Source organism: Mesocricetus auratus, unplaced genomic scaffold, assembly GCF_017639785.1.
Source record: "Mesocricetus auratus isolate SY011 unplaced genomic scaffold, BCM_Maur_2.0 Super-Scaffold_100676, whole genome shotgun sequence".
Classification (NCBI taxonomy): domain Eukaryota; kingdom Metazoa; phylum Chordata; class Mammalia; order Rodentia; family Cricetidae; genus Mesocricetus; species Mesocricetus auratus.
In genome coordinates this window covers 1535676-1559513 of record NW_024429266.1, presented here as the reverse complement: position 1 = coordinate 1559513, position 23838 = coordinate 1535676, and the positions used below count along the sequence as shown (strand labels likewise).

The following is a 23838-nucleotide window of genomic DNA, read 5'->3' as shown; positions in this document are numbered from 1 at the left end:
GTTTCCTCCACTGTGGGGACTCACGGCCGATTCCTTGTTTTCTGCATGCAGAGCTTAAAGCAAGCTTGGCCTTCACACTGAAGCCCAGTCCTGTGTGCCAGCATTTCTATACCTAACAGGGTACAAAGCCAACACAACCCCTGCTCTGAAGCAGTAGTGGGGTACCTGGTATGCTGGGGGCACCTAATTAGGCATCAAGAGAACCCCAGCTCCAGATGCTCTGATAATGCCATTTGGGTGGTCTACAAAGATGATATGTAGGGTCTCGGAACATGGCTGAGCAAGAAGGGGTTGTCCCAGTGTTTTCTGAGCTCAGCTATCCTTAGATAATTGCTTTATCAAGTGTGGAGTACCAGGAGGCTTTGGAGGGGGAAAGCATAGCCTGGCTTTGTTTGAACTTTTCTCTACATAATATATCAGCAAGTCCCCATAGTGTCTCCCAAGTTGGCTGCATTACATATATATGTTATTTATTTATTTATTTATTTATTTACTTATTTTGCTGTGACCAAACACGAGACAGAAACAACCTAGCAGGGTAGGGGGTTTGTTTTCGGCTCAGGTTTCCAGAAGTTTCAGTTCATGGTCATTTGTCTGTGTGTTCCTGGGCCTTTTTGTGAAACAGAACATCAAGGCAGAAGTGAGTGGAAAAGGAGACTGCATGTGCCATGGAAAGCAGGAATCAAACTGAGAATGGGGTCGGGCACAGCTTTACAAGGCACACCCCCACCCCAATGACTCACTTCCTCCAGCAAAGACCCTTGGTGGGGGTTGTCCTTCTGTGTGCTGTGAATATATGTTTCTCTTATTGGTTGATGAATAAAGCTGTTTCGGCCAATGGACAGGCAGGAAGTATAGGCATGGCTACCAGACTAGGAGAATGCTGGGAAGAAGAAAGGAGAGAGTGAGTCAACGGGGAGACACCTTGTAGCTACGGGCAAGACAGGATGCCAGGCATCACTGGTATAAGCCAAGACCACGTGGAGATAGCACGGATTAATAGAAATGGGTTAGTAATCAAGAGAGAGCTAGTCAATAAGAAGCCTGAGCCATGGGCCAAACGGTTTATAAGTTAACATAAGCCTCTGTGTGTTTATTTGGGACTAAACGGCTGCGGGACCAGGCAGGACGGACACTTCCATCCACAGAACCTACTTTCTAAAGTTGCCAGAAACTCTCAAAATAATGCCAGCAGTTGGGGATCGAGCATTCAGCAGACATGCCCGTGGAAGGCAGTTCACACTCAAACCGTAACAGCTGTGTGGGACTCCAACTGCTGACCCAAGTTTGGCCATTTACACTTGCCCTGACTTTAAAGACAACCTTTCTGGCTGGTATTCTGTATTACAGAGAAGAATGTAAGCTGTCCCAGAGAGTTCAGTGGTGAGCGTGGAAACAGTCTGAAGGCATGACAAGGAGGAAGAGAGCTTGGTGAGGAGCTGGGCTGCTCACAAAGGCTCTGCAGCTCTGTAGGGCATCGCCCCAGCATCCCTGTTTTGAAACTGCATCACAAGGGTTTACAGTAAAATGTCACAAATGCCCCATAGAAGAGTCCTGGCCGGGGTAGAGGTAAAATTAAAGTGCTAAAGGGGAATATCATAGAAGGAGGGTAAAGGAAGGCCAGGAGGCAGGGCAAGATCTCCGGTATTCTAAATTAACAGAAATTCCCAACTAGCAAGGCAGCACAAACAACTTTGCCTCTTATGCCAGGGAGCAGGGGACAGACTAAGTGCCCTCTGGGACTTCTCCCAGTATGAGCTTGGCTTTTCTTTTCTCATAGTTGGCCACTTCTCCATCCTGCTTTTCTTAGGGAAGGGGAATGGGGCTGCTGTCCCTGGCCACCAGAGGCATGTCAGTGGGAAAAGCAGGGGCTTTGTTTTCAGGTAGTCTCTCTACTGAGGTGAAAGGGGCTCTATTGTTTACTATACTGGCTATAACTTCCTCTTTTCATCTCCAGGAGGGGACTCAGGGGACAAGGTGGCATGGAGCTCAGGTGTTGCCTGCTTGTAGATTTACAACCCAGGGCTGCAGGAGAAGGGGTCTCTTCAGGCAGCCTGCCAGACTGGGAGGTTTTGTTTTGTTATTTAAAAGTTAAATCTTGCTCCTAAGGCCACAGTTTGCCTTCAGCTTTTAAAAATAAAGTAAGCACATTGGATTTCCCAAAGGACTAACATCTGGGCTCACCGATGGTCAGAGGGAGCAGACTCTAGGTGATTTCTTCTCCATGCTTATTCTGTTTTGCCTTCCTCCAAAGGGCACTGAGACCATCACCTAGGAGCTTTCCAGGTGCTTCTTACTCAGGGACATAGTAAAGAGCCTTCTTTGTCACATGACACCCACCTCAAGCTGGCCTGAATTCTGCAAAAGCCTCACTGAGGACTCTGCCTCTGGGGGAAGGAAGGCACCAGCTCCTGCAGAGCACTGGGGCAGCACACCAAGCCTTTAGCTCCTGCAGCCGCGCTCTCTGAACACTGGGTGGCAGCACGGAACTTCCTAAGCCCCCAGCAAGAGGCGAAGCTCAAACCTGAGCAATTCCCCCTTAAGAAGGCCAGGCACAGAACCATGCAAAATGGGAGCAGTAATTCTGGGACGTGGCTAATCTCTGTAAGTCACCCGATTGCAGATACAAGTGACAGCTGCAATAGGGGTGATGTTCCCTCATTCGCTGTGTCACCAGGATGCTATTTCGAATCTTCCTGAGATTAGGAAAAGGATTACAATTGCCCCCAGGGCCTTGCTATGTAATTTTTATCAGCCGTGATCTGTGAGTTCCCCTAGGCAGTGTGTGCATATTCACGCACACGGGTCTACGTGTCTATATATGCACAGTGAACAGGTTTATGGTGTGATTACGGGTCTTATAAACTGTATGGTTCTTGCCATTAGGTCTGTATTTCCAGACTGGCTTGTAACTTCAAGACTCTGGCTTCTCATTTGTGCTCATTCCCTTGGATTCTATGGCATAGTGTCAACTTCATAGCTATTCATTTGGTGCAGAATAGATTCCCAGAACAGAATGTTAAGAGTCTCATTTTTATTTTAAATGCCCCCGCTGTATCACTGTTCTAAAACATTTTGTGGTGTTTGAATAAGGGGTCTTGGAGTTTGTGTAGATATATTGGGGTCATGTTGATACATCCCTCTAACCTCAGGGAGTGAATGAAACACACAAGACTTAGAAAACTCCTGAAACTTAACGAGGTTCACAGGTCCCTCCTCAAAGTTGTATAAGTATAACCACCTCCAAGTCAATCAGGGAGCCCTGGGGTGCATCTTTTGTAAGTTGTTGCCCATGCTGAGATGGGCTTTTGGGGGATGCAGCTGCCTTGAGTCACTAGGACTCAGTAAACTCACTGGTTCTTTAGGCCAGACTTAGGTGGGACTGTTTCTCGGATCTGCTGTCACTGCCCTATCCAGGGTGAATAGATGTTTGATCCCATCTCCCCAGGATAACTCACTCAACACATCTCTACTGTGGCTGGGCTTCACACATCACAGTCAGTCCGCATATCACACAGTCAGCCCTACTGCAGAGGTGCACCGTCAGAGGTGAATTATGATACAAGTCTTGACTGTTCTCTTCTATCTCTGCTTCGTAGCAGTGACCAACTTGGCTTAGAACAAAGCTACACAAAACATGGACTTTTGGACAGATGGGCTTATTGGACTGTACTTGGTATCCTTCATGAGGCCTTCTCCTCACTGGGAGAGCAAAGTAGTCCTTACATTGCCAAGTATGGTGACTGCTAAATGTCAAGATGTGTACATCACCATCCATTCCGGCACTTTCTAAGCACTTGGCATTGCTATTCATGTCTGTACCCATTCCCCCTGAAGATTAGTGCTGATTCTTTCTATATTATTTCCCTTACCTAACTTAACTGGTAGACCCAGCTGGAGTTAAAACTTGGTTACATTTATGGTGAATCGTCATTAGGGCGAATGTTTGTGTGTTGAAAGAGTTCTTATGTGTTGAAAGAGTTCCTTTGTTTTTAGACAAGGTCTTGTTCTGTAGACCAGGCTAGTCTGGCACTCTCCTGTCTCAGCCTGCCCATTTCTGGGATTATAGACTTGGGCCAGCTGTGCTTGGCATTAAAAGCAGCTCCTTATGCTTAGGCATCTGTTCAGAGCAGGAGATACATGCATGGCCATGCAGTTACAATGTCTGTATCGTGGGAAAGCTGCCTGTTTGTCACTCCCTACAGGTTCTTGAACCTCTAAAAGGAGCCTTTGACGGAGATGCCCCTTCCAGGAACCTCTAATTATCTAGATGTGCTATCCTGGTATAAGGCCTACTACCACCTGGCAAACAGCCATTAATTCTGTCTCCCAGCCTCACGTCACAGTATGTCTCATGACAGATAGATCTCCTGCCTAGGCATGTTTGTAAAACCTGGGGTCCAATGCCTGCCTCTGCTGGGGAATCTTGTGTGGTCTTCAACAGCATTTCTGGACCTCAATTCTTCATGGGCAAACCGTGGTTAATAAATTGCAGATGGAAATTACACCTGTGAACCAATGCTATGAAGAAGAACCAACGTGAAGTCATTCTGTTAAGAGCAGAGACGATTTCACAATGGGAAGAAGTGCAGTGTTACATTTCGACAGTCACGCTCAAGTCCAGAATTCAAGCTTACCCTGAACAACATGCTTTTGTAGGCAAGGAAGCTTCCTGTTCTGAGCCTGGGGTAGGTGTGTTCAAGGGACAAATGGAGAAGAATTCCTATGAACACTGCAATGTCCACAGGGCATTTGCTCTCAGCTCAAACTATCAAGGAGTGAAAGGGGCCAAGTGAGTTCTCCTTGGCCTCTTCGGAGCCTCCTCAGCCATGCCTGTGTCTGAGTGAACTTTTCCCGTCCCATCCCATCTGGATTTTTATAGCTTATCTGTCACGCCCACATTTCCCTGAGGCTGTGCAGATGTGAGTTACATCTGTGATGAGAAACAACACCCTGTCTTCTTATCTGAGGGGACTATGGGGTCTAGAAGATGTGTGCCCCGCCTGGAGAGCACTGTGCTCTGGCCCTTTGGGGGCCTCTGTAATGGGTGTCAGCAGAAGAGGTGGTCTAGTCAGTCTGCTGCTTCAGGAGGCAGGCTCCCCGGCACTGGCACTGTAAGACAAGTCGGGGAGTAACTCTGTGTGGTCTTTACCGATTGCTGTCCTTTGGGTCTGAACGGTTGTTCCTCGAAAGTCCATGTGTTAAGAGCTTAGATCCTATCTGGGAGCTTTTAGAAGACACTAGCATCATTGGAAGTGGGGTACTGTGGTCATTTGGGGGGCATACCCCCCTCTTCTCCATTTTGCTTCCAGGCCGTTTGGTGAGCAACTTTGCCAAATGACCCTGTTGTGATGTGCTGTTCTTCCTGGCAGAGGTCTGGAAGCAGTGAGCTTGCACAAACCCTGGAACAGGAATCTCTAGAGTAAATCTCCCCCCCCCTTTGTCCCTGTCTCTCTGTCTCTGTCACTGTCTGTCTCTCTGTGTGTGTGTGTGTGTGCGCGCGCGCGCGCGCACGCATTTTAAACTGATCACCTCAGGCACTCGTTATACCACAGAGAGCAAACACAGGATTTTTACTACAGAGGCCATGAGTGAATGTGCTTGCTAAAGATGGGTGCTGGTGCTGAGGGTATGGTTCAGTCAGTAAAACACTTGGCTTTGTAAATATGAGAATCTGAGTTTGACATCCCAAATCCATTGGAAGAAAACAGACATGGTGACAAATGCCTGTCATAACAGTATTGAGGATATGGAGACAGGTAGATCCCATGGGGCTTGCTGGCCAAACACTGTCTATTTGGGGAGCTCCAGGGCCAGTGAGAGACCCTGCTTCAGAAACACAGGATAGATGGTTTTGTGGGATATTAGTTGATATGTTACATTTGTTTACGCTGTGGAAACTTTGTTTAGTGGTGCCAGGATGTGTTGTATTTTTTTATGTTGCATTTGTTTAACTCTGTGAAGCTGTGTTATTTTGCCTGTTTAAACACTCAATTGGTTTAATAAAGAGCTGAACAGTCAACAGCTAGGTAGGAGAAAGAAGAGGTGGGACTGACAGGCAGAGAGAATAAATAGGAGGATAAATCTGGGAAGGGAGGATGGGGAAATGAGAGGAGGAGGAGGGAGGACTCCAGGTACCAGTCACCCAGTTATACAGCAAGCCATGGAGTAAGAAGTAAAGAAAGGTGCACAGAAACAGAAAGGTGAGAAGCCTATAGGCAAAAGGTAGATGGAATAATTTAAGCTAAGAAAAGCCTGCTAGAAACAAGCCGAGCTAAGGTCAGGCATTCATAAAAAAGAGTAAGTGTTTTCAAGTATTTACTGGGATCTGAGTGGTGGACTCCCAAAAGAATAAAAACAACTACAGTGAGAATGACACCCAAGATTGTCCTCTGGCCTACACACACACACACACACACACACACACACACACACACACACACACACACACACACACACACCCCTACCCCTAAACTCCTCCCACCCCAAGTGTATACAGATTTTCTCTTGTTCCCCTCTCTCTCTCTCTCTCTCTCTCTCTCTCTCTCTCTCTCTCTCTCTCTCTCTCTCTCTCTCTCTCTATCCCACATACACACACACACACATTCACACACACACATTCACACACACAATCACATTCATAAACTGATGCAATCTCTCATTTAGTGAAGGACACAGCTGTCTGCAACATTGATGAGAACATCAATTGGGTGTGTGCCCTATTAACACTGGAAAGAGCAGGCAAGGGGCCCCAAGTCTTCCGTCTGTGAGTAACCAATCTGTTATAATAACTATATAATAACTATAGGCACAAGCTTAGGATTCTTAAGTTGGCCTCTGAAAGGGACCCCTGGAATCTTATGGCGAATATGGTCTTTGAGAAGAAAGGACAATTGTCTCTCCTACCCCCAAACCCTGAGGCACCCCCACCCACCCTTCACCATCTCCTTCACGGCAGGAGGCTGGTTGTGACCTACTCTCTAGCCACCAGACAACTGGAGGTGGAGCTGTCACTGAAATCCTCCTCTGGGGGCGAGGAGCTAAGGCTTTTTCTGAAACCCACAGAGCTAATGGTCCTAGAAGCAGCTGGACTTCACTCCCAAGCTTTGAATAATCTACTTACGGTGATAAAATGATGCTACACTAAGTCATTCGACCCATGCCTTCATCTCTAAGTTGTGTTATATACAGTGAGCTCCAGAAAGATGGGGTAATCATCCCATGTTTGGGGCACTCTAGTGTTCACCGAGCATTGTATATACAGCGTTTTGTTTACACTTTCTCCAAATATTTCAAATTCAGTGGTTATGGCCTCCAGTTTCCAAAGTAAATTGAAGGTCAGGGAGGTTGTAGCATACCCCAAACCACACCGCATATAACAGGGGCCTTCTCAGTTTCTTCCTCAGCAGGTCTGCACCGATCCAGATTTTCCCCAGGGAAGGAATTTCTACCACTTCCTCATAGGCTGACAGTTCACAGAACCTTGAGGTCTTACATTCTGCACATGAATCTGTCGTCTATGTCCTTCTCTCTTCCATGGAGAGCGATGTAATGCCTATAGATACAGACCAGCCTAGCCTCACAGTCCCAGGCACACACCCCACACTGGCTTTTCCTTTCACAGGCTCTGGAGTCGACCGGTTCCACAGCTGGGCGAGCCATTTCCAACATAGGTCGTCTCACTTCAGGGAGATGATGATGTCCTATCAGCACTGGGCTGCTGAAATGATAGAAGATGCGTGTGGCATGCATAGAGCGTGCGCAGCAGGTCGCACGTCATGCATAGAGCGTGCGCAGCAGGTCGCACGTGGACGTTTACTTCCCTACCTTCTTTTTGTTGCGCCTCTGGCTCTTCCTTGTCCTAGGAGATTCCCGAGAGAGGACGTGGGTTCACACATGGGTCTGTTGCAGCTGGCATTTTCCTGGGAAAGGCGCTCGCTGAGATCTTTAACTGGTCATGGAAATAATCTGAGAAATACTCAGGGGCCTTCAGAAGGTGGTGGAGGTATATTGCAGGGCTCACCAGAGGGCGGGGGAGGGGTGCCGCGGGGGCTCATCAGAGGGCAGGGGAGGGGTACTGTGGGGGTTCATCCAGGAGTGATGGAGGGGTACTAATGGACTCATCCGAAGATGGTGAAAGAGATACTCAGGGTGTTTGTCATTGGGTAATGGAAGGATACTAGAATACATCAGAGGGTAGTGAATGCAAACTCATTGAAGCCGAAGAGCATTGGAGGGATCCTAGGGGTGGGGGTGAGGAATCAGAATGCAATAGAGGAAAACTAGGCGGCCTATCAGAGAGTTGTTGTGTCTCCGGTAATTCCAAGCCCTTTTTTTTTGTGTGTGTGTAGTCCATGCTACAACCCCTCGCCTGCCTAAAATGTAGCCACAAGGTGCCGCCCACAGCACTGATTAGTCTAGGAAGTGCAGATGCCTTTAATGTGGGCAGCCTGTGCTGTTTCCATCCACTTGACTGCGTCTGTTGGCTGATGTATGAATTATCTTCAAAGGGCGCTTTTGCCTTTTATCACACTTTCTCTCCAACTACCAAGGAAGAGGGCATGCAGGAGGCTTTCATGGGTAGAAAGTGCCTGTGGATCAAATGTGTTTGTTCTGGAACCACAAAGCAGACAGCCTGGGCCTGCAGGAGGGGCCACAGCTCTCAGAATTCTTCATCAGATGTCTCCCCCCTCCCCCGTGGGCCTCATGAGTGAGGGATGTGTGTGTTTTGGGGCGGGGCGAGATGGGGCAGAACTGCCGAGGCCTTGGTGCTCAGGGCACATTGGCGGTAGGGTAGGCAGGGCTTTTCAGGTTCTACTCAGCAACATAATAGTTCTGCGACTTGAGAGAGACAATTATGGACCCATTTTACTGTTGAAGTACCTCTCTGAAGACCCCTTTATCTTTTCATTTTGAGATGGGGTCTCATTGTGGTTTCTGAGCTCAGCTTGAGCACACACAGGTCTCCAAGTTTTCCTGCATCAATACGCTGAACAGACAGTTGCAGTGTGTGCTGCCAGGTATGGTTAGATTCTTAGAGTGAATTCAGTACTGTATTACTCTTAGGCTGCTTGGGACCGCCAATGAGGGGGGAACCTCTCCCAACCCCTCCCCCACCCCAGCTAATTAACCTCGGCTGAGCTCATAACCATGAAAGTCAGTGTCATCAGGGAAGGCCTTCACTTCAGTGCAGGCGGACACTTGTGCTCATAAATCCTAAAGAATTTTTTTTTAAAAAAGACGAAATGCATTTCTTACATCTCTGTCAATGCCCAGACTTAACCCACTGTTCCGTCTTTCCCTGTGGCATGTTGTTCTTGTTTGCTTCTCTTTTGCAGTTCAGGGAAAGAGTGGATTCATTTGGATTAGAGATTGCAGTCCATCGTGGTGGGAAGCAAAGACAGGAACTCAAGGCAGGGGCTTGAAGCAGAGACCTTGGAGGAGCACTGCTTATTGGCCTGCTTTCAGACCTACATACAGCTACATTTTTAAAAAATACACCCAGGCCCACCAGCCTAAGGATCGTACCACCCACAGTGGGCAGGACCCTCCTACATTAACTAGCAATTGGGTTTTCCTCTCCTTTTTTTCCCTATGGAATTCTAGGTCAGGTCGGATGGAAGCTAACTATAACACACACAGAGCAAAGCTACCCTGGTTTTAAGTCCTTTAATTCCTTACGTACAACAGCTGGCACACAAGATAAAAGATCATTTTGGGATTAAAGTGAAATGGACTCTTTTATGTTTCCATGATTATTGCACTTTGTTTTTGTCTGGCTCAGGAGGCCCAGGAGGAAGGCTTGTAGGTTATTGGCTGCTGCTATTAGGTTTTGGGCTCTAGGCTACAGCTTGATGTTTTATAGGAACAAAACGATAGAAAACTTGACACCAAGTGAATGGTGAATCAAGAGTCCAGGGGTCCTGGCCTTATACAGAGGCCAACTTGGGGTTGTCTTCTTACATGTGTTTCTCTTATTGGTTGATGAAAAAAACAGTGTTGGCCAATAGGACAGCAAGATAGGTGGGGGGTGGCTAGGGGCGGGCTTGGAGAAGAGGAGGATTCTGGGAAACGTAGGCAGAGTGAGCCCACCAGAAAGAGTCACCATGCTGCTGGAGGAGTAACACCATGCCGGGAATTACCAGGTAAGCCACAGCCTTGTGGCAATACATAGATTGATAGAAATGGGTTAACTATTAAGATAGAGCTAGACAATAAGAAGCCCTAGTCATTGGCCAACAGTTTCATAAGTAACATAAGTCTTGTGTGTTTATTTGGGGCTCAAGGGCTGCGGGAGCAGCCAGGGCAGAAAGCACAGGTTACACTCTGCCTCTGTGTGAACCTGGCAAAGTTACTTTCCCTCTCCAAGCCTCAGTTTACTCATCTATAAGACAAGGATGAGGAGACAAATCTACCTTGTAGGGTGGTAGTGCAGGTCTAATGTGTTACTGTGCTTCAAGATTCACCACTATGCCTGGCCTTAGTGAATGTGTCTGTGTTCACTGCTGCTCCTGCTGCTGCACCTGAAAACGGGGCAGTATTCGTAACCGGTGTGAGGTGGAGGGGGTTCACTGCTGACAGGGGACAGCTTTTCTCCAGAAGCCCACCTTCCTCTCTTGTTGGCACATGCTGCTTCCAAACTGGACGGACAGCATTCTGTTGGAGACGCTTTGACGGAAACACTCACCGCAGACAGCAGCATTGTTCAAAATATTAAGATAAACATTGTTCCCTTGCAGCAAACACAGACCGTGATAGCAAACGCACACCCAGAAGCATGGGGGATGATTGAAGTCTTTCATAATCCACCAAAGAGAACCAATTAGGCCTGTGCTGCTCTAATTCCACGTTGTCATTTTGAAACACAGTTCAGAATGGCATACAAACAATTTAATTCTCACTTTTAAATACAACAATTTAGCATAAGCATTTCCACATGCTTTAAAATGTTCATAAAACAATAGGGATGGCATTACAGCATCCTGTTTACGTCTGTACTCAGCTCTACTGAACGACTGCAGCGTCGGCACACCAACACCAGATCCCGTGCGTGTGTCAGACACTGATTGGAGCGTTTTATATTCATAAGCTCATTTGTCTCTCCAAACAGTCTGAGGCGTGTGCTGTTGATAATCCCGTTTATAGGGAAGACACTGAAGGGCACTTCCTTGCTGGAGGTCACTCAGCTGCTGAGTAACAGGGCTGAGATTTGAACCTTTGCAGTTGGTGCTTCAAGGGCTCTTGTACACAGCCCTCTGCTGCTCAGGTGCTCTGCTGCCTTAGATGGTCAGAATACTCTTTGTTATTTACAGAGGATTCCCATGAAGGAGGTCTCCCCTCTTTGTTACATATGGGGGATAGGGCCTTGAGCATAGGCTGGCTCTTGGGATCTGGTTACAGTTGCTGCTGGTCATGTGAGACTCAGGATTCTGGGGTCAGTGCTGGCATGAAAACCCCCACTTTAGGTAACAGAATCAGCATTAGGATCTCTTTCTGATTCCTCTCCAGTCTTCTTTTCCTTTCTATTCACACACACACACACACACACACACACTCACACTCACACGTGTTTGTGCGCCTTTCTAATGAAGAAAGACAATGCAATCTTTTGAAAGGCCAGTGTCTAGACAGAGTCGTTGCAGGCATAGATGGGGACTTATTAATTACAGCAGATTATTTTCTGCCTATTTCCATATTTATGACCTGGCTTAGAAAGCCTTGGGTTTTTCAAAAGCTTTTGAAGTATCAAGAAGAGACTCTGTACTCTTTGTGTGTTGGGCCTTAAAAGGAGGATCCCACCTCTGAAGGGTGAGAGGCAGGGGTGGCCTGTCCCCTGATGTGCTTCTCAGCTCTGGGGCACACTTTTCCCTGGGACCCTGCTCCTGTAAAGTCAACTGTCCTTCTCCCCACTCCCACACGTGTAAGAGACAGCTTCACCATGCTCAGCCTGTCCCCATTCATTTCCAGGAGATTTCTACTTTGACAGGTCAAACTATTAGGTCTCTCTGAGGGGCCCCGTTGGATTTCCATGAGTAGACCCCTGGCGATGAGTGGGAAAGAGGCAAGGATGGAGGTTCCCTATAAAAGGACTGATTATCACTCATTGGGCAATAGGATGGGAGAGCCACACTGGTGGCTAACCCTCTGAAATACCCTGGAGACTAATGTGAGTAAGGCTTGGTTCCCAGTTGGTCGTGCTCTGAGAAGTGATTAGGTTCTAAGGACCTAAGCTCATCCATGATTTAATCTATTGATGGCTTCATTGATGACGTCATAGCTATAAATGGCTGCTAATGGTTGGATGAAGTAGGTCACTGAGGTGTGGACCTTTAAAGGGCCCCTTCCCTTCTTCCACAGCCCCTCATGTCTTGGTCTTGCTCTCTCCCAATGCACCACCTAGGGATGTCTGCAAACAGTGGAGTAGGCTTGGAACCACGACACAAACAAACCTTTACACCTCTCCCTTGTTTTCCTCAGGCGTTTTGTCACAGTGATGGAACCCTGGCTAAAACCCATGGCATAGAAATCAGAATCACTTAGGGTATATGTAGTATTGAGAGACACAGGGACAGAGGACAGCCTTTGCAAGTGTTCCCTGGGTCACTACAAAGCAGGCCATTGAGAATTTTACTGGTAAAAATGAGATTCTCTGAAACATGGCAGAGGTTGGATTTCTTTGAATGTGACATGTTACCGTGGGGATGAAGACCTCAAATGAAGCTAAGGCACATATTTCCCCAAACATTCAATGTGACTCAATAGATATTATCTGATGGGAGTAGAAGAATTTCTCTTCAGTGTCCCAATCCTAGAGGCAGGTAGGGGCAGTGTCTGTGCAGCCGCAGGAGTCAGTCACGTTTGGAATCTGTAGGCCCTGGGGAGACTTCCCTGTGACCCTGAGGATTTCCTGCTGGCCTCTCTGGGACCTGGTCCTCTAGTGTCCAGTGTGTGATAGTGCAGACACCTATGTTTGAGAGAAAGATCAAGCCTGACGTTTGGCCAGTTTGGCCAAGGACATCATCCCCTCCCTGATCCAGGGAGGAAGAATCTGATCCCCATCTTTCAGAACTAGCCCCTGTTAAGAGTGCACATGCTGAGTCTGGCGGTTGTGGCGCACACCTTTAATCCCAGCACTCGGGAGACAGAGGCAGTTGGATCTCTGTGAGTTTGAGGCCGGGCTGCACTGACAGCCTCTAAAACAATACAGAGAAACCCTGTCTCATAAAAACCAAAAAAAAAGAAAAAAAGAAAAAAAGAAAGAAAGAAAGAGTGCACATGCTGCCCCAAGGAAGACTCACAGTGAGGCAAATGGATGGTCTGGGTGCAGGCAGCTCAGGTGGCCCAAGCAGAGTCGGGGACTCCGGGAAGGTCGTCAGCTCTGGTGAGAATCCACCAATACCAGGGTCTCTTCCAGGCATTGCAGCTCTCTGTGGTGTACAGGCCTTGGCAGAGCACCGGAGCTCGGAAACCCTCGTGGTCATGTGGGGACAGGCACAGAAACACGGCTCTGTGACAGCCATTGAGTGTGAGCTGACGAAGTTTGGGCAACACAGTTTATTCTATTTCTGGGCTTCCTTTCCACACAGCTCAGGGGAAGCTGTCATTTTGCTGAGTGGGATGAGAGAGAAACAAGTTAAGTGTCAGCTGCACAGCCTACTCCTGGAGAAGGTTGGCGAGAGCCGGCAGCCATCCCAGCTGCTCCATTGACATTCTGGTTCTCCCATTTGGATTCAGGCTTCAGCAGATAGACTGTTTGCCACGCGCCTGCTTTTTCCTGGCTCATGTTTTCCAACAGCCATGGATAGCTTGGATGAAGTCGTTAGCAGACCTGACTGTCTGCCCTTGATGCTGTGCATAGACAGGCAAGTTTATCTGTGTGGCTTTCTGGCTACCATTGTAAGGACAGGTAGAGACAGAGAGAGAGAGAGAGTCTTCATTTACTAGCCAGATATGGTGTCTTGCTGTCCTTTTGAAGCAATGTGGCTTCATCTTGAGGCTGTTGGGATGATTTCATATGTATCAATCGACTTTTAGCAGGCATTTCTGTGGCAGATTTGGGAGCCAGAGAATAAGTCAGAGCCCTGTAACCTGACTGTTTAGGGAAATAGAAGGGTAATTTCCAAGAGTACAAGCTCATATCCAAAGCCACATGCCACAAAATCCAAGACAGAAGGCATACACTGACCATTAGGGGGAGACCTCATTGATGGGAAGTGCATTTTGTCCCCAAATCGTTGGTGGCATGTTTTAAGGCTGAGGCAGTGTCTGCAAGAACAGATGCAGGAGCTCAGTGTCTACCAGAACTTCCAGAACATTCTCACAACCATCTTCCTTGGCACTTTAGTCTTTTCATGGTGGTACTTGTTCCTGGATTACGGAGTGCAAACCTGTCTTACAACGGCTATGTTTTCGTCAGACCATGTGAGAACCCAACACGTCCCCATCTGGGATGTGAAATTATGGAGACCAGACTCATAGGACCCTATGCAAGCTGTCAGTCACCCTGTGCTTTCATGAGCATCCGAAGGAGAAACCTGAAGTTGCATAGCAACCAGCACGTTTCTAGATGGTGAGGGTCTCTCCATGGCACGGATGACAGGGACATGGCAGCTAGGTCGAGGGGGGGGTCTCCATTCTCTTGGATGCTTATGGCAGGTACTGGACATCTGCGTCTCTGCTGGATCCCGTGTCTCCCAGGGGGTTCAATCAGAAGCTACGTGTTAAACTTTACCCCAAGTCACACAGAGTAACCACCACGTGGGTGTGCTTTTTAATCTGGGACCAGAAAGTGGGGTCTAAAGAGGGAGTGTGAGAATTTCTCAACTTAGCTCACTTGAAATATCTGGTGAAGACTTTCCAATTCTAAAATAGGGGGTAGCTGGAGCTTAAGTTTAAGAGACCATGTTGCTTTCTTGGTCTCTGCAAAAGAACAAAAATCCTAAGTTAGACTCCCACCAGCCAACTCCTTGGCAGCACTTGAAGTTGGGAGGATGAGTTAGAGGCAGGGATGGAACTTTTTTTGGGAAGTAGAGGGGGCTGTTTTGGACCCCCAATCATATATTTACATCCACATCTGCACTTGAGAGCAATAAGGTCCATCTAACCACGAGAGGACCCCACATCCGCATTAGCTGGGCTGGTCACAGAGATAGTCCTTGTGTTGTGAGTCCCTGGAGCAGGAGAGCCACAGAAGGGAACCAATCCAGAATGCCAATTGACAAAGTGAGGGTTCCTCAGGTTGGGGCTCAAATCACACAGGACAGGTTATCTGCCAGGCGTGTGATCTGGCTCCTAGGGGTGTAATGGGTACTGTTGGCCCAGGTGCGCCACCTAGTGCTAGGACTCTGCTCTCACTGCTGGCGTTCCGGAGGGCTGGGAGTTGTTAACGTTGAGTGGGGTGGCAGGGAGAAGAGGGGGTATAGTAGTGAGGGTTGGCAGGAGGAGGAAGAGGGGTTGGTAGGCGGGTTATAGTGGGAGATGGCCGTGTGGGGGGCTGGGGGATGGTTGTGAGACAGGGTGGTAATGTGGGTGGCACTGGGGGCCGGTAGCAACTAGTCTGTTTCTTTTTCTTGTTTCATTTATTCTTCCTTTCTGTTTTCCTGTCTCAACTGCCTCAGTGCCTCTCTTTGCCACCTGTCTTTTTGGACCTAAATAGGTTTCTCTTTTCTGTTTGGGAACCACACGTTATAGCTATCTACACATTGTCACCAAAACCAATTTGTGCAAACTAACGGGCTTATCAGTGCCACTGAAACGAGATTAAAACTGCTTCCAATGAAACAGATAAAAACCAGATGAATGAAGCCTGCTAATAAGACATTAGAGATAATGACGGGGACGACTAACCGGCTTGATACAGTGAGCAGTTATGAGAGTCGCATGCCCGGGATCGGTAAACTAATAAAAGAATCCACCTTTTATTCCCCTTTTGCCGTCAAGATATAATCGCATCAGCACCATCATGGTTGGTTATTATTTGTCTGTGAGAGTAACATCACACTTTTCTCTAAAGTGCTTAAAGAGGCTGGGGTTCTAGGAGAAAGGAGAAGAGAGATGATTGCTTTGGGGGGGAAGCTCTTATTCCTGATTTTTAAGAATAGGTGGGGGGGTGTTTAATACCCTGGTTGCGTTCGTGTGTCGATTGTTCAAGCACTCTTCCATTTGTTTCATCCCCCGAGAGGGGCCTGTTCAACCCTTACACAGGCAGTTAGCTAATTACGGCATTAACGAGTTACAAAGGAGACAGTCTGAAAATTGCATTTCCGCTGGTAGCACCTTGGCCATGGTCACGGCAGCCTTGGTGCCTGGCCTTTTCATTGCGGAGGAATCTTGCTGCCATCCTGCAGCTGGGTGGCTGGGTCTTCCTGCCTCACTGGGTGGGAGTTAGTGGGGAGGGAGCGGGGAAGAGAGAGCAGTCATTTGCTATTCAGTGAGAGCTTTCCCAACCATATTACACGCAAGCTCGGTGCTGTTCTCCCAGAAGGCAGGTGAGCAAGAACTCGGCTCTGCCCTCAGGAGCAGGAAGAGGAATAGACAAAAGATGAGATGACAGGCGGACAAGCCCAGTGGCTGTGCGATTATACAGCGCACCACAGATGCCTGGAGGAGGGAGCTAGTCCCTGGAGAAGCCGGAGATGGCTACCCAGAGGAAGAACGCTTTGCAGTGGGTGTGAAAAGAACAGGGTTTTGCAGCCAGGTGTTGGTGGCGCACGCCTTTAATCCCAGCACTCGGGAGGCAGAGGCAGGAGGATCTCTGTGAGTTCGAGACCAGCCTGGACTACCAAGTGAGTTCCGGGACAGCCTCCAAAGCCACAGAGAAACCCTGTCTCGAAAAACCAAAAAAAAAAAAAAAAAAAAAAAAAAAAAAGAACAGGGTTTTGCTAGAGGGAGAAGTGGGCATAGGGTAGAGACGGAGGGATCTCACACATAGTCATGAAAGGCCCTGCCGTGTTACGGGAAGAGGTGCTCAGAGAGAGGGGAGAACCCGAGGGTATCTGGGAAAGGGGCTGGGGACCAGGCCAGAGGCCCATGTTCCACACTTTCACAGTTTGCCAAGGTCACCCTGTGACCGAACCTATTGTGGATGGATTCAAGGCAGCAATGAGAGGCCTCAGAAGGAAACCCTGCCTGAGCCCCGAGGTAGAAAGAAGTCACCTAACTCGTGACTGACTGGCTGTGCCGCCTCCTCTAAGCGTATCCCTTGAGAGACAGTCTTAGCGTCGTCTGTAAGTGCAGGATACCCACCCACAAGCACCTCGGGGTTGTTGGAAAGACTAGGGCTAATATGTCAAGCCCAGGTACTCAGTCCCTGTAATGACCGTTTCTTCAGAAGTTCCGCTATGGATGGGCATTAGGCTAGGGTGCTGGTGGGCACGGGCTTCTAGGAAAATTACCACGGTATGTAGGGGACAGGAGGGGAGACAGAATGAAAGCAAATGTTGTTGGGAGGAGAACACCGTTTCTTGTCTTTGAGATGCATGGCCGAGTGAGGCGGAATCGGATGGAGCAGACACCCTGGCGTCATATGATAGAGACGGCAAGTTAGGGACTCAAGACTCTGAAGACAGAGGTTTCTGTTCTGCCAGGTCCTGCTGCCCTTCAGGCCCAAATAAGCACACAGAGACATATATTAATTTATCTACTGTTGGCCGATGGCCAGGGCTTTGTACTGGCTAACTCTCTCTTAATTATTAGCCCACGACTACTAGTCAATGTATTTCTACATGGCCTTATCTTACCAGAGAACTTCTGGTGTGTCCTATCTTCCTGGCATCCTTTTCCATGGCCTCCTTCTGCATTCCTCTCCCCAGCCTTTTCCTGGTTCGGTTGCCCCGCCTGTGCTTCCTGCCTGGCTATTGGCCAAACAGTGCTTTATTCATCAATAATCCCCCCATCACAAGACTGATGGAGAGACACCATTCTCAGAATGTTGGCCCCATGAAGATGGAGACATGTCCACTCTTAGGTTCAGAGTGCCCAGAACTCAGCAAAAGGAATATGTATTAAATAAACCATTTAGGCATGATGCGGGAGCCAGGAAAACAGTGAAAATGTTAGCCTAGTGGTAGATTAGGTCAAAATATACAGCTATTATCTTTCTCTCCAGTACCCTCATCGGCTAATATTTCATGAATTCAACATTTAACAGAAACATTGCACAAATAATTCTAAAAGTCTGGCCTCTGATTGACACAGGCATAGTTGTGAGGGGCTTAGTTTGCTGTGGGGAATAATTAGGAAGAGCCTTGTGACAAGCTTTCAACCTGATAAGGACAGGCAATTGTGCCTTGTGACGGCTACCAAGGATGAGCATACATTTCTGCTGAACCCCATGTCATTCCAGTTGAAACGTGAATAGTGGGCATACATGCAAAGATATGTGCTGGAAGATGAAAGTAAAGGAGGGTGTGCCCAGCGTCCCATGTATGTGGGTTTCGCCCCGTGGCTTCATTTCTGTCTAGATTGAGAGCCTGCGCTACCTATACAGTCAATGTAAGCTGAGATATCCCCATTTTTAAAATGGTTGTCTTCAGTAGGAGCCACTAATATGAAAAATGCAAATCATTTGGTGCCTTGCAGGCAGTATTTTTCTCCTCACAAGTAGTTTCTTAATAGATTGTATTGATAACCATGGAAAATGATTGTTTTTCAAGGAATTTAGAACTCTGCTATCCCTAGAAGACAGTCAACTAACTCAGCCTTAATCAGAAAATTGGAGAACTGCTTTCTAATAGCTCCTAAAAATATGACTGTATGTGTCCATTTATTGCAGTCAAGCCCAAATATGAAACCCACATGCAGTCAGAAGGGCATCACTCTTAAAAACTGATGGATGAGATATGTTTCAGTGAGAGCAATTCCAAAATGGCGTGTTTCAAAGCACATCTCTGTTGAATAACACAACTTGGCTGTTTAAGAGACTAAGCTAAGAAACTAGAAATTCTTTATTTTTATACCCACTCTTAAAGTTTACAAACAAGTTCAAAATGTCATTGTTTTTAAGTAGAGATTTCAAGGAATTTTTTGACAGTGTTTTCAACCTCTAAATCAAAAGCTTCTCCCTAGAGCCAACCCCATTCCAGTCATCCTATAAACTCTCCCAACTATAGAGAAAGTGGATTTTCATACAAAGTGCATATGGTGGTAGAAACTAGCTTCTATAATTAGTATGTTTGCTTAAAAAAACCACATGTAGAGTTGTTTACAAACATTTTTTGGTCTATAATTGGCTGCATTTAAAATATATTCACTTTACAGAAATCAGCATGGCTACAGAATGTACATATGTGTGTGTTCTGAGGCAGGGTTTCATGTAGCCTAGGCTGACCCTAAACTTGCAACTCCCCTTCCTCAGTCTCCTGAATCTCCATGCCTAACTAGAATGTATGCTGTTTCAGGCGAGTTCCTGCTGCTGTAGTGAAAGCCTGGAGTCTCTAAGAAATACAGTCTAGAACGGTGCCTCTCCTAGTTCCCAAGATACACGGGGAAGGGAAAAAGATGAGCACACCTTTCCTGGCATTCAGGAGCAGCAGCAGCAGCAGCAGCAGCAGCAGCAGTAGCAGCAGCAGCAGCAGCAGCAGAATGGCAAGGCATTAACTCCTTTCTTTCTAATTCCAACTGTGTGTGTTTCTATGGCTTGCCATCTCAGGTTAAGGGGAGGCTGCTACTGGACTCTGTTTCTCATTCCAGGGCAGTCCCCAAATCGAGAAGACAGCACCAGGAGCAGGGGTCTGACATACACATGCATGCAGTCCCTGTTGCATTGGGGTGAAATGTTCATCACTTGGCTGTGGGACTCAAGACCTGCCCAGTGTGTTGAAAGGAAGATCTGAAGAAGCAAGATTTAACTTTGTGTGAAGATTTATTTAATCCCTTAAAAGGAGTTTATCCGTGGGAGAGTGTTAAGAATTACTATTTAAAAACTGGAAGATAAAAACCATATACCAAATACATTAAAGCAGAACAAGATGTCCTTATGTTGACCTTGTAAGCACTGAAGAATGACACAGGCGAATAATTATTTTTCATTTCTTGTGTACCAACCTCGGGTGCTCTATAGGTGATAGTTTATATTGATTGTCACCTTGGCAGGATCTAGAATTATCCAGAAGACGAGTTTTCTCCAACTGTGGGTGGCACCATCCCCTGCTGTAGGATCCAAGATTGTGCAAACAAGGATAAAGCTCACCCAACTTGAGAGCTCATCTGCCTTTGCTTCTTGAGTGTGGATGCCATGTGACCAGCTGTCTCCTGCAGCCATCCATGCCTTCCCCGACTCAGTGGACTGTATCCTCAAACTGTGAGTCAAAGTAGATCCTTCCGTCTTCAAGTCCTCTTTGTCAGGGTATTTTATTACAGCAATGGAAAAGTATCTAAGGCACTATTGTAGGGAGTGATTTTACATACCTGTGAACACATTCCCTACACACTATGACACCATCAATTCTCTAAAGAAGGAATTTTTCCACTATGGCTTATTACTAATTTTTTTCACATAAAATTGCAGTCTTTTACAAAGATTTGTATATAAAAAAAACCAAAGATTTGTTTATGATTAGTAAGGCTCATGTGTCTTATATTTTGCTTCAATTTTTTTAAAAAAGGACTCAGATAAACAAAGATTTACAGATTGAAAGAAGCTATCTTCAAAACGTGAAGTCTATCTGGGTGTGGTTCTAGCCCAACACAGCATGTTTATTGAAAGAACAATAGGCACCCCCAACACCTTCACATCAAGATGCTCCTAGAGGTCCAGGGCATGCTTGCAGAATTTCAAAATCAGATTTTATCTCTCAGAATTGTTGTTCTTCCTTTGCTTTCATGGGGTTATATTTCATCACGTTTCTGTTTTCAAGGCTTTCACTTAGTAATTACAATTTGCTGTATGTTTCAAAAGCTAGAGACAGTGTCACATTAGTTGACTGGTTGGGTTGAAGATTTGCAACTTCTTTCAAACAAAATGAACCTCACTTTGTAGAACTCCAGCACCCCTCACTATATTGGGTGACACTTGCGTTCATCTACAGGGTAGTTTTTCTACAGGGCAATTGCAGCCTTTTTGTGATCCTGAATCTGCTGTAGTTTAGCCCACAGTATGAGTGAGTTGCAAGACCAGTGCTTATTTCTCACAACTCTAGAAAAAGACCAGCAGGTTAAGATCTTAGGTTCATAGGCGGGTAACTTTCTTTCTGCCATGTCCTCATTCAGTGGAGATGGCACCAGGATCTCTCTGTGATCTATTGGGAGCTGATCATCTCTCACCCCAGAGACTCTCAGAATCCAAGGCCATCAACCTGAAGGCTGGCATTTACAAACTCAGATTTCAGTGGGACATGAACATCCTGTCCACAGCAGAGAGATCATGCACTGCTGGCTGGTACAGTTCATCATCGAATCTGGTACAAATGTTGCTGCAAACGATTGTAACTTGACTGCTCTATAGATGGAGTAGCAAAGAATTCTGGGACATAGTTTGTGAATAATGTGCACTCTAACACATTTCATCCAGAGTTTTCCTCCAAGGATTTCTTTTTAATTTTTTTTGAGATTATTATATAATTTCAATGTTTTCCCCCCTTTCTTCCCTCTGAATCCTCCCATATACTCCTCCTAACTTTCTTTAAAATTCATGGACTTTTTTCATTAATTGTAGTTGTGTGTTTATGTTTCTAAATGCATAAATACAACCTGCTCAGTCTCTTGTGTTGCTTATATGTATGTGTTTCAAGGATGATCATTTGATATTGGATAATTAATTGGTCCCTGGTTGCCCATGGTTCTCTGTGTAGAATTGAGGCCCTGTAGGCTTTCCCCATCCATCCGCATTAGCATGTCTGTTGTTGTGGTCCTTGGGGTGTAGCCTCTGAGGTTCCCAAGAGACACACAGAAACACCCTGTTCCTCTGGCTCTTATAATATTTCCTGTGCCTTGGGTGCAGGAGTTGTGCTATAGATGAATCAGGTGGGACTGGGCTCCACAACTCTGCATCTTGATCGGTTGTAGTTTTCTGTAATGGTCTGCATCTGTTACAAAGAGAAGTTTCCTTGATGAGGAGTGAAGACTACACTTACCCCACTGGTCGGTCTGTCTGTCTTTCTTTCTTTTCCTCCCTGCCTTCTCCCCCCCCCCCCATTTTTTGAGACAGGGTTTCTCTGTGCAGCCTGGCTGCCCTGGAATTCCCTCTGTAGAGCAGGCTGGCCTTGAACTTGCAGGGATTTGCCCACCTCTGCCTCTCAAGTGCTGGGATTAAAGGTGTGTGCCACCAACACGCGGCTCCCTCCACTTTCTTACTTTACATCATGGTCTTAGTTGATTTTATTTTCAGAGAGGATCTCATGTATCCTAGACCAGCCTCAGCCTTGGTCTTCTGATCCACCTGCCTCTGTCTCCTGGGAGCTGTGATTACAGCTGTGTACCACCGAGCTGGTTTACACGGTGCTGGAAATCCGTGGCTTGGTGCAGAAACTCTACCCACTGAGTTATATAAACTCAGCCCAGGTGTCTTAAATTAATTGGTATATTTTTGTTTTTGCCTTTTTTTTTAAACTTCACTTTGTATTAGTTTTCTTGTTTCAGTGACCAGACACCAGACAAAAGTAATTTAAAGAAGGACAGACTTATTTCGACTCAAAGTTCCAGGGTATGGTCTGTCACCGTGAGGAAGCTGTGTGAGGCAGGAGTGCGAGGCAGCTGGCCACATCACATCTATAGTCAGGAAGTAGAGGGTGATAAATAGAGTGATGAATTATGATGTCTCACTGACATTTTCTTTCCTGTATCACCCAGGATCTCACTTGTGGGATGGTGCCACCCACATGGAGGTGGGAAGGCCCACCTCAAGTAACCCAGTGTGTATGGACCACCCGCCTCACAGACATGACTGGAGATTTGTTTCCATGGTGATTCCAAGTCCCATCAAGTTGGCAACCAAAATTCACCATCCCACAATCTGCCTAAGATTTGTATCCTGTCATTACTGTAAGTGAACAAGTAGCAATTTTCACAGTTTAACTTTTTACTCATATCTGTAGCATTTACCATGAGAGCAACTGTTTTACCCAGACAGAGTGATCTTGAGCGTGCAGCATGTCATTTCACTTTGTCTTTGTGAATTGTGCTTAAGAGACATTTATCGCAACGTGGAGCTCTGCAGCTAACAGAGGCGACGCTCTCTGGAAGATGTGAAGAGAATTGTCCTCCATAGGCTCTGGCGTTTAAACACTTGGTCCCCGGTTGATGGCTCTGATGGGGGAGGTCTAGCTCCGCTGGAGGAAAGCTGGGGAGGGCTTTGAGGTTATATAGCCGCCTCCTATATCCAGCTCTCCTTCTGGGAGTCCTGCTTGCAGCTGACGTGAGCTCTGTTGCCACTGTAAAGCTTGCCACTGCTGCTCATCACCGTCATGGGCACTTATCTTCCCGGAACCATAAACCCCAATAAACTGTCTTTTATAAGTAGTCTTGGTCATGGTGTTTTATCACAGCAACAGAGAAGTGACTAATACGCGTTCACGGCGGCAGCTGCACATTTCACACACGATCAAGGAAAACCTGGAATGGGGAGTAGAATTTAGAAACACAGTCATAGGTTTAACTGAATACAGCCGGGTTTCCCAGCGTTGCGAACGAAACCTCTGTATCTGAGCTTGCTAACCGCACGTCAGTCACTGGGAGCAGTCTTCAGATGGCAATTGCCTGAAGCAGATGGCAACAATGGCTGTCAGACAGGTGAGTGCCCACCAGGGAAGTGGGCCATGGGCATCTTCCCCACTAAGTTTCTTAAGGTGTAAATATGCATAATTAATACCTCATGGTATGCTTTTTGGACCATGTGTTTCACAT

General features: G+C 46.8%; 2 long non-coding RNA genes across 2 annotated transcripts in view; both read left to right on the top strand.

The window, feature by feature from the left end:
- LOC110343332 overlaps positions 1-19579 on the top strand; it is a 53861-nt gene extending 34282 nt beyond the window's left edge. The window contains exon 5 of the long non-coding RNA XR_005874142.1: positions 19398-19579. This is a non-coding gene — a long non-coding RNA (uncharacterized LOC110343332). The remainder of the gene's footprint in view (positions 1-19397) is intronic.
- Positions 19580-19693: 114 nt separating this feature from the next.
- LOC110343335 lies at positions 19694-23454 on the top strand. The gene is made up of 3 exons (XR_002385588.1): positions 19694-19986; positions 20092-20299; positions 22786-23454. It is a non-coding gene; the product is annotated as an uncharacterized LOC110343335 (long non-coding RNA).
- Positions 23455-23838: the final 384 nt, after the last annotated feature.